We start from the raw sequence: 10,835 nt of genomic DNA, 5'->3' as shown, positions 1-10,835 counted from the left end.
ATACAGCTGAAGCTTTCATTGCAGCCTATAAACGGTTTTCCGGAATCTACGGCGTAAGCAAAACACTAACTAGTGATCAAGGAACGAACTTTATTGGCGCTGACAAAGAACTTAGACAACTTTTCAGTTCAGCATCAAGCGAGATGTCAAAGGATGGAACCCAATGGCGTTTTAATCCACCATCTGCTCCAAACTTCGGCGGTCACTGGGAAGCCGGAGTAAAGTCAATGAAACATCACTTGAAACGCGTCATGAAGAGCTACTTATTTTCATTTGAAGAGTTTACAACAGCCTTACGACAAATTCAAGCTGTACTCAATTCTCGACCCTTGTGCAGAATTACGGATGATCCTGATGATATGAACTACCTAACACCAGGTCATTTTTTCATTGGTGGACCCATTGCCAGTTTACCTGAGCCGAGTTTAACTCAGGTGCCTCAATCTCGCCTTTCACATTGGCAACTAACAAAGCGGCTAACTGAACAATTCTGGAAGAAATGGCAAAAGGAATACTTGCAGCAACTACAATCGCGTTATAAATGGCAACTGTCTACAACCTGCATTCAAGTTGGATCAATTGTTCTTCTCATCGACGAAAGATACCCTCCATCGAAATGGCCATTAGGGAAGGTCATAAAACTACATCCCGGTCGCGATGGGTTAACCCGAGTAGTTACCGTCAAAACCGCAATCACTACTCTGGATCGCCCTATAAATAAACTATGTTTACTTCCTAATCCTGTGAATCAAACAGAAGAAGATTCCGACATTCAACCCAAAGCAAAACGACATACAACTTAATTTCACCTTTTTCGCAACCAAGCATTTGCCCCTTTACTTGGTGCAACGCGGGGAGTATGTTTGACATTATCAAACCATCAACCAAATAAACCACCAATCGATTCCGAAAACTTCTCAATTTGGAGTAACGATTATCTGATTGGTAAAACGAATTGGATCCTTACACCAATGGAACACAGCTTTTCAACATCTTGGCTATGCAGCTGACTTCAAGTTCGCAAGTGACAAATGACTCATCTCTATATTTTCGCTAAATACACACCTACAAAATCCTTTAAAACTAAAGTTAAACTGTGTAAATCAAATTTATATTGTAAATGTAATCTTAACATTGTATTAAATTACAATTGAAACCAACTTTCTGAGTTTTGTGAATTTAAAGAAGAGAAAGGAAGGTAATCCAATTCAGCAGCCGTGCCAGTTTTCTACTGTGCTTGAGACACAAGAAATCTAATTGCCACCAAACGATAGGGTGGGCCCGTTTTGCCGGATAACCTCACATGAGTTTTGTTCCTGCTATCCACGTAAGTGAAAAACCAAATTTTCTAAATTGTAAGTTCAATATTGCATTGAACAAAACAAAATTTTCTTTTTTTGATCCAGCCTAATGTTACATATGTACATGTACATGCTTGCGCACATGGGTGGTGTGATTTTCATTTACAAAAGCAACAATATTTTGCTACAATAGATGAACACTTTTTATTATTAAATCTTAAATTATTTAATGCGTTTTTTTTACACACTCACTACCAATTGAGGTAATCAGGTATTCGCTACCGAAAACATGTGCACAAACATATACACAATGGCTATGTGCATTGGACTGCATGGAATCATGAAAGAAAAATTTTCGGGTCTGCTTAGGCAATCAAAAGAAAGTTCGTGGGTTCGCAAACCACATATGAAATAATGAAATTTCCCTCAAATAAATATTTTCTTTGTTCTTTTTGCCTAATGCATTATATCTAAGGGTGCTCACATCAACATAATTTTTTATTTTTGTTGCGAAGAAACGAAAAAAAGGATAGTACAATGGCAAAGGCAATGTTACTTAATTAAACAAAACCGCTGCCAATTCCATTGCATACACCCGTTTTTATCAAAATAAACATTAAAACAAAAATTAAATAAGTAAAAAACAAAAATCACGGAAATAAAAATTTTTAAATTAAGGACACCCTAATATAATGCACGGCATATAGCACAATTCCTTTTTACTTTTCGAAGTAAAAAGTTTAAATACTAAACAAAAGCAAAGAACAAAAAAATTTTCTAACAAACAAAAAAAAAAAAAAAAACAGAGGAGAAATTTCGGATTGCTCGGTAAACCCTAATGCAACATATTGCAATTAAGTTTTTGCTTTTCGAAGTAAAAACCAACACAAAAAAACACTTAAAAGAGAAAAAAATTTTTTTCTTTCACAATAAAAAAAAACCACTGCACACCCTACTACACATGTTGTCACTCCACGATCGCATGATTTTATTGCGGATCGTTGCAAAAAACAAAAAAAAAAACAATCACACATTTTTCACTATGCTGGTTACTCTGCTTTGGTGGAGGATTTTTTTTGTGACCTTTCATAGGCCTTCATTATCCCATTTTTTTTCCTATCTTTTCATTTTCAATATATATGTATATACATATGTATATTTTATTGTTTCACTAAAACGCTTCACAAACACGAAATAAACACTAAAGATTCGCGACTTACATTTTTCGCCTGCACGCGTATTATTTTTATTGCAATTACACTTGTATCGCAATCACAAAACAAAAAATCACTCGCGAACACGTTTGTTTCATTTCGTTTTTTTTCATTAATTACTTACGGAAGTTAATGAAACATGAAATATATCGGATGTGCAAACAATCGATACACTAGTACGGTAGCATAAGGGTGTTGACACATCATCAATTATCCGTAAGGCTACATGCTTCACATATGGAAAAGCATGACGTAGACATTTACATTTTTGAGAAATGAGTTAGTAATCAAAAATAAATGCTATAAATGCTTGGAAATATATAAATTAGACATTGTTTGAGAAAATCTTTCCTGTTAATGTTTGGGTTAGCGTAGTTGCTGTCTTGGGGGTCCGAGGGTATCATTTGTAAAACAAATGAATATCAATTATATTAAACTACAATACAGCTATCGTGTATTTATATTTCGTATACATTACCCTGCTTCCACCAACAACCCCTTATAAGGTGAAGTTCACATTTACCTTATCAGAATTGCTCGCCAACCAAAATACGCTCGCTACGTCGACAAAACCGATGAAGAAAGCGACACCCTCTCCATTAATGCATCGGAGGTCGAAGCAGAGTCCCCTGCAGCGGAAACGTCTGCTTTCCGTCCGGAGGCCTCAGGTGGAGTGGAATCATCTGCATTCTACACACCTTCTACGAGTGGATTGGAAATGAATACTTTACAACTGCGACGTTTTCGTCCTCTACTTCTACATGAGGTGATCGCAAGCGGATTGGAAATGCAAACTTTCCAACCGCCCAAAAATAGCTACAATGGAAAAGGCAAGAAGAATCGACGCAAGCAGCAAGCGCATCATAGTCGCGCCGCAAGGAGAGTGTAATCACCTGCATTCCACCTCCATTCAACGAGTGCCTTGATGAATTGTAAATACCTTTCTTATACAACATATCTTTTTACAAGAAAAAAAAAAATAATTTTAATACTGCTTATGCATATACATAAGCAATGATATATTTTATACATAAATACATGAAATAAAAATGAATGTGCCACTGAGATTGAACCATCTACTTCTATTATTTATTTTTCTTAAAATTTGGACTTTAGGTAATTCAAACGGAACCTGAGCTGAAAATAGCTTTAAGCTTAATTTAAACAAATACTGGGAACCAGCGGCGGAATATGTCCAAATAAATCTTGCGTATCGTAAGGGGCCGGCATGTTTAGGCCAGCAGCCCAAACTCGCCCTCGCACTTTTTCTTATATTGTTAACAGTGCCAGTCAAACTGTTTATGTTAACCATACAAATGAACATTGCTGGAATAAATAAACAGTTTGACTGGCAAGCGGTATTGACCTGTTATACATTTTTTACTTCATTTGTTTTCACACACCAAGTACAAAGGACGTACCCCGCCGCCGTTCCAGCTTCAACCAAAAGGTAACCTGCAAATATTTATATATATATAAATTTTTGTGTTTAATCTTTATGTTCAATAAAGACTATTTTTGATTATTAATACTAATACCAACTTTTCTTGTTCTTTTCTACATTATATATTGACCGGCACCATCCCTGAGCTGTTAAAGACAAAAATTTATATATATATAAATATTTGCAGGTTACCTTTTTGTTGAAACTGGAACTGCGGCGGGATACGTCCTTTGTACTTGGTGTGTGAAAACAAGTGAAGTAAAAAATTTATAACAGGTCAATACCGCTTGCCAGTCAAACTGTTTTTTTATTCCAGCAATATTCATTTGTATGGTTACCATAAACAGTTTGACTGGCACTGTTAACAATATAAGAAAAAGTGCGAGGGCGTGTTTGGGCTGCTGGCCTAAACATGCCGGCCCCTTACGATACGCAAGATTTATTTGGACATATTCCGCCGCTGATTCCCAGTATTTGTTTAAATTAAGCTTAAACCTATTTTCAGCTCAGGTTCCGTTTGAATTACCTAAAGTCCAAATTTTAAGAAAAATAAATAATAGATGTAGATGGTTCAATCTCAGTGGCACATTCATTTTTATTTCATGTATGTATGTATAAAATATATGATTGCTTATGTATATGCATAAGCAGTATTAAAATAATTTTTTTTTCTTGTAAAAAGATATGTTGTATAAGAAAGGTATTTACAATTAATCAAGGCACTCGTTGGATGGAGGTGGAATGCAGGTGATTCCACTCTCCTTGCGGCGCGACTATGATGCGCTTGCTGCTTGCGTCGATTCTTCTTGCCTTTTCCTTTGTAGCTATTTTTGGGCGGTTGGAAAGTTTGCATTTCCAATCCGCTTGCGATCACCTCATGTAGAAGTAGAGGACGAAAACGTCGCAGTTGGAAAGTTTTCATTTCCAATCCGCTCGTAGAAGGTGGATAGAATGCAGATGATTCCACTCCACCTGAGGCCTCCGGACGGAAAGCAGACGTTTCCGCTGCAGGGGACTCTGCTTCGACCTCCGATGCATTAATGGAGAGGGTGTCGCTTTCCTTATCGGTTTTGTCGACATAGCGAGCGTATTTTGGTTGGCGAGCAATTCTGATAAGGTAAATGTGAACTTCACCTTATAAGGGGTTGTTGGTGGAAGCAGGGTAATGTATGCGAAATATAAATACACGATAGCTGTATTGTAGTTTAATATAATTGATATTCATTTGTTTTACAAATGATACCCTCGGACCCCCAAGACAGAAACTAGGGCAACCCAAACATTAACAGGAAGGATTTTCTCAAACAATGTCTAATTTATATATTTCCAAGCATTTATAGCATTTATTTTTGATTACTAACTCATTTCTCAAAAATGTAAATGTCTACGTCATGCTTTTCCATATGTGAAGCATGTAGCCTTACGAATAATTGATGATGTGTCAACACCCTTATGCTACCCTACTAGTGTATCGATTGTTTGTACTATCGATATATTTCATGCTTCATTAACTTCCGTAAGTAATTAATGAAAACAAGTAAGGAAGGCTAAGTTCGGGTGTAACCGAACATTACATACTCAGTTGAGAGCTATGGAGACAAGATAAGGAAAATCACCATGTAGGAAAATGAACCTAGGGTAACCCTGGAATGTGGTTGTATGACATGTGTATCAAATGGGAGGTATTAAAGAGTATTTTAAGAGAGAGTAGGCCATAGTTCTATGGATGGACGCCATTTAGGGATATCGCCATAAAGGTGGACCAGGGCTGACTCTAGAATGTGTTTGTACGATATGGGTATCAAATGAAGGGTGATAATGAGTACTTTAAAAGGGAATGGGCTTTAGTTCTATAGGTGAACGCCTTTTCGAGAAATCGCTATAAAGGTGGACCAGGGGTGACTCTAGAATATGTTTGTACGATATGGGTATCAAATGAAAGCTGTTAATGAATATTTTGAAAAGCAGTGATCCTTAGTTCCATAGGTGGACGCCGTTTCGAGATATCGCCATAAAGGTGGACCAGGGGTGTCTCTAGTTGTACGATATGGGAATCAAATGAAAGGTGTTACTGAGCATTTTAAGAGGGAGTGGGCATTAGGTCTATAGGTGCACGCCTTTTCGAAATGTCGCCATTAGGGTGGGCCAGGGGTGACTCCAGAATGTGTTTGTATGATATGGGTATCAAATGAAAGATGGTAATGAGTATTTTAAAAGGGAGTAATCCTTAGTTCTATAGGTGGACGCCTTTTCGAGATATCGCCATAAAGGTGGACCAATGGTGACTCTAGAATGTTTGTACGATATGGGTATCAAACGAAAGGTGCTACTGAGCATTTTAAGAGGAAGTGGGCATGAGGTCTATAGGTGGACGCCTTTTCGAGGTATCGTCATTAGGGTGGGCCAGGGGTGACTCTAGATTGTGTTTGTACGATATGGGTATCAAACGAAAGGTGGTAATGAGTATTTTAAAAGGGAGTAATCCTTAGTTCTATAGGTGGATGCCTTTTCGAGATATCGCCATAAACGTGGACCAAGGGTGACTCTAGAATGTTTGTACGATATGGATATCAAACGAAAGGTGTTACTGAGCATTTTAAGAGGGAGTGGGCATTAGGTCTATAGGTGGACGCCTTTTCGAGATATCGCCATTAGGGTGGGCCAGGGGTGACTCTAGAATGTTTGTACGATATGGGTATCAAACGAAAGGTGTTACTGAGCATTTTAAGAGGGAGTGGGCATTAGGTCTATAGGTGGACGCCTTTTCGAGATATCGCCATTAAGGTGGGCCAGGGTGACTCTAGAATGTGTTTGTACGATATGGGTATCAAATGAAAGGTGGTAATGAGTATTTTAAAAGGGAGTAATCCTTAGTTCTATAGGTGGACGCCTTTTCGAGATATCGCCATAAAGGTGGACCAAGGGTGACTCTACAATGTTTGTACGATATGGGTATCAAACGAAAGGTGTTACTGAGCATTTTAAGAGGGAGTGGGCATTAGGTCTATATGTGGACGCCTTTTCGAGATATCGCCATTAGGGTGGGCCAGGGGTGACTCTAGAATGTTTGTACGATATGGGTATCAAACGAAAGGTGTTACTGAGCATTTTAAGAGGGAGTGGGCATTAGGTCTATAGGTGGACGCCTTTTCGAGATATCGCCATTAGGGTGGGCCAGGGGTGACTCTAGAATGTTTGTACGATATGGGTATCAAACGGAAGGTGTTACTGAGCATTTTAAGAGGGAGTGGACATTAGGTCGCCTTTTCGAGATATCGCAATTAGGGTGGGCCAGGGGTGACTCTAGAATGTTTGTACGATATGGGTATCAAACGAAAGGTGTTACTGAGCATTTTAAGAGGGAGTGGGCATTAGGTCTATAGGTGGACGCCTTTTCGAGATATCGCCATTAGGGTGGGCCAGGGTGATTCTAGAATGTGTTTGTACGATATGGATATCAAATTAAAAGTATTAATGAGGGTTTTAAAAGCGAGTGGCCCTTAGATGTATATGTGAAGGCGTTCTCGCGATATCGACCAAAATGTGGACCAGGTGATCCAGAAAATCATCTGTCGGGTACTGCTAATTTATTTATATATGCAATACCACTAACAGTATTCCTGCCAAGATTCCAAGGGCTGTTGATTTCGCCTTGTAGAACTTTTTCATTTTCTTCTACTTAATATGGTAGGTGTCACACCCATTTTACAATGTTTTTTCCAAAGTTATATTTTGCGTCAATAAACCAATCCAGTTACCATGTTTCATCCCTTTTTTCGTAGTTGGTATAGAATTATGGCATTTTTTTCATTTTTCGTAATTTTCGATATCGATAAAGTGGGCGTGGTTATGGTCGGATTTCGGCCATTTTTTATACCAAGATAAAGTGAGTTCAGATAAGTACGTGGGCTAAGTTTAGTAAAGATATATCGGATTTTGCTCAAGTTATTGTGTTAACGGCCGAGCGGAAGGACAGACGGTGGACTGTGTATAAAAACTGGGCGTGGCTTCCACCGATTTCGCCCATTTTCACAGAGAACAGTTATCGTCACAGAATCTATGCTCCTACCAAATTTGAGAAGGATTGGTAAATTTTTGTTCGACTTATGGCATTAAAAGTATTCTAGACAAACTAAATGAAAATGGGCGGATCCACGCCCATTTTGAAATTTTCTTTTATTTTTGGATTTTGTTGCATCATATCATTACTGGAGTTGAATTTTTACTTAATTTACTTATATACAGTAAAGATATTAACTTTTTTGTTAAAATTTGAATTTAAAAAAATTTTTTTTTAAAAATTGGGCGTGTTCTTCATCCAATTTTGCTAATTTTTATTTAGCACATATATAGTAATAGTAGTAACGTTCCTGCCAAATTTCATCATGATATCTTCAACGACTGCCAAATTACAGCTTGCAAAACTTTTAAATTACCTTCTTGTAAAAGTGGGCGGTGCCACGCCCATTGTCCAAAATCTTACTAGTTTTCTATTCTGCGTCATAACTTCAACCCATCTACCAAGTTTCATCGCTTTAACCGCCTTTGGCAATGAATTATCGCATTTTTTCGGTTTTTCGAAATTTTCGATATCGAAAAAGTGGGCGTGGTTATAGTCCGATATCGTTCATTTTAAATAGCGATCTGAGATGAGTGCTCTGGAACCTACATACCAAATTTGATCAAGATACCTCAAAATTTACTCAAGTTATCGTGTTAACGGACGGACGGACGGACGGACGGACGGACGGACGGACGGACGGACATGGCTCAATCAAATTTTTTTTCGATCCTGATTATTTTGATATATGGAAGTCTATATCTATCTCGATTCCTTTATATATGTACAACCAACCGTTATCCAATCAAACTTAATATACTCTGTGAGCTCTGCTCAACTGAGTATAAAAAACGAAATGAAACAAACGTGTTCGCGAGTGATTTTTTGTTTTGTGATTGCGATACAAGTGTAATTGCAATAAAAATAGTACGCGTGCGGGCGAAAAATGTAAATCGCGAATCTTTAGTGTTTATTTCGTGTTTGTGAAGCGTTTTAGTGAAACAATAAAATATACATATGTATATACATATATATTGAAAATGAAAAGAGAGGAACAAAAAATTTGATAATGAAGGCCTATGAAAGGTCACAAAAAAAATCCTCCACCAAAGCAGAGTAACCAGCATAGTGAAAAGTGTGTGATTGTGTTTTTTTTTTTTGTTTTTTGCAACGATCCGCAATAAAATCATGCGATCTGGAGTGACATCATGTGTAGTTTAGTGTGAAAGAAAACAAATTTTTTTTCTTTTAAGTGTTTTTTTTTTTGTGTTGGTTTTTGCTTCGAAAAGCAAAAACTTAATTGCAATATGTTGCATTAGGGTGAACCGAGCAATCCGAAATTTCTCCTCTGTTTTGTTTTTTGTTAGAAAATTTTTTTGTTCTTTGCTTTTGTTTAGTATATAAACTTTTTACTTCGAAAAGTAAAAAGGAATTGTGCTATGTGCCGTGCATTATATTAGGGTGTCCTTAATTGAAAAATTTTTATTTCCGTGATTTTTGTTTTTATGTTTATTTTGATAAAAACAGGTGTATGCAATGTAATTGGCAGCGATTTTGTTTAATTTAGGTAACATTGCCTTTGCCATTGTACTATCCTTTTTTTCGTTTCTTCGTAACAAAAATAAAAAATTATGTTGATGTGAGCACCCTTAGATATAATGCATTGGGCAAAAAGAACAAAGAAAATATTTATTTGAGGGAAATTTCATTATTTCATATGTGGTTTGCGAACCCACGAACTTTCTTTTGATTGCCTAAGCAGACCCGAAAAATTTTCTTTCATGATTCCATGCAGTCAAATGTACATAGCCATTGTGTATATGTTTGTGCACATGTTTTCGGTAGCGAATACCTGATAACCTCAATTGGTAGTGAGTGTGTAAAAAAACGCATTAAAAATTTAAGATTTAATAATAAAAAGTGTTCATCAATTGTAGCAAAATATTGTTGCTTTTGTAAATGAAAATCACACCACCCATGTGCACAAGCATGTACATGTACATATGTAGCATTAGGCTTGATAAAAAAAAGAAAATTTTGTTTCAACTATGAGTTTTGTTGAAGTTGCTTAGTTTTGTTAGGAGAAATTTTGATGTTGTGTGGAGATTTTTTAACTCCAATTGTAGCGTTACTGCTGAAGATTAGGGTCTGTCGTATTTTCGGTTTCCGCGGTATATGGTGGTAGTAATATTAGTTTGACAAGTGGTCTTGACACTTGCCCCTTTCAGTCCTTATATCCACAACGCGAACCCGGTTGTCTGAATCAGGGTGTAACTTAATAACACGCTCCAATCTCCATTCGTTGGAAGGAAGATTGTCTTCCCGTATAACCACCATATCTCCGACTTGCATATTTGATTTAGGATGCTTCCATTTTATCCGTTTCTGTAGTTCCGAAAGATATTCTGATTTCCATCTTCTGCAGAAGTTTTGATGCAGCGCCTTGAGTTTCTGCCAGCGATTGACAATTGAGGCAATATTTTCATCAATGCTGATTTCCGCTGGTGCAAATAGATGTCCTCCAATCAGAAAGTGTCCAGGTGTTGGAGGCTCAAGGTCAGATGGTTCATTTGAAGCGATGCTAAGAGGGCGAGAATTAAGACACGACTCAATTCTACATAACAACGTGTTAAATTCCTCAAAAGTGAATTTGTTGTTTAAGGCCTCTTTTTTGAAGTGGCTTTTAAAGCTTTTCACTCCCGCTTCCCATAATCCCCCCATGTGTGGAGCTCCTGCTGGTATTAAAATGCGAAAAGGTGGTGCGTTCTTGAGGTAGAATTCCCATGAGCTGATTTTGACATCGTTTCTTGAAGATC

The sequence above is a fragment of the Eurosta solidaginis genome, chromosome X (assembly GCF_040869045.1).
Source record: "Eurosta solidaginis isolate ZX-2024a chromosome X, ASM4086904v1, whole genome shotgun sequence".
Classification (NCBI taxonomy): Eukaryota; Metazoa; Arthropoda; class Insecta; order Diptera; family Tephritidae; genus Eurosta; species Eurosta solidaginis.
This window is presented reverse-complemented; position numbering follows the sequence as displayed.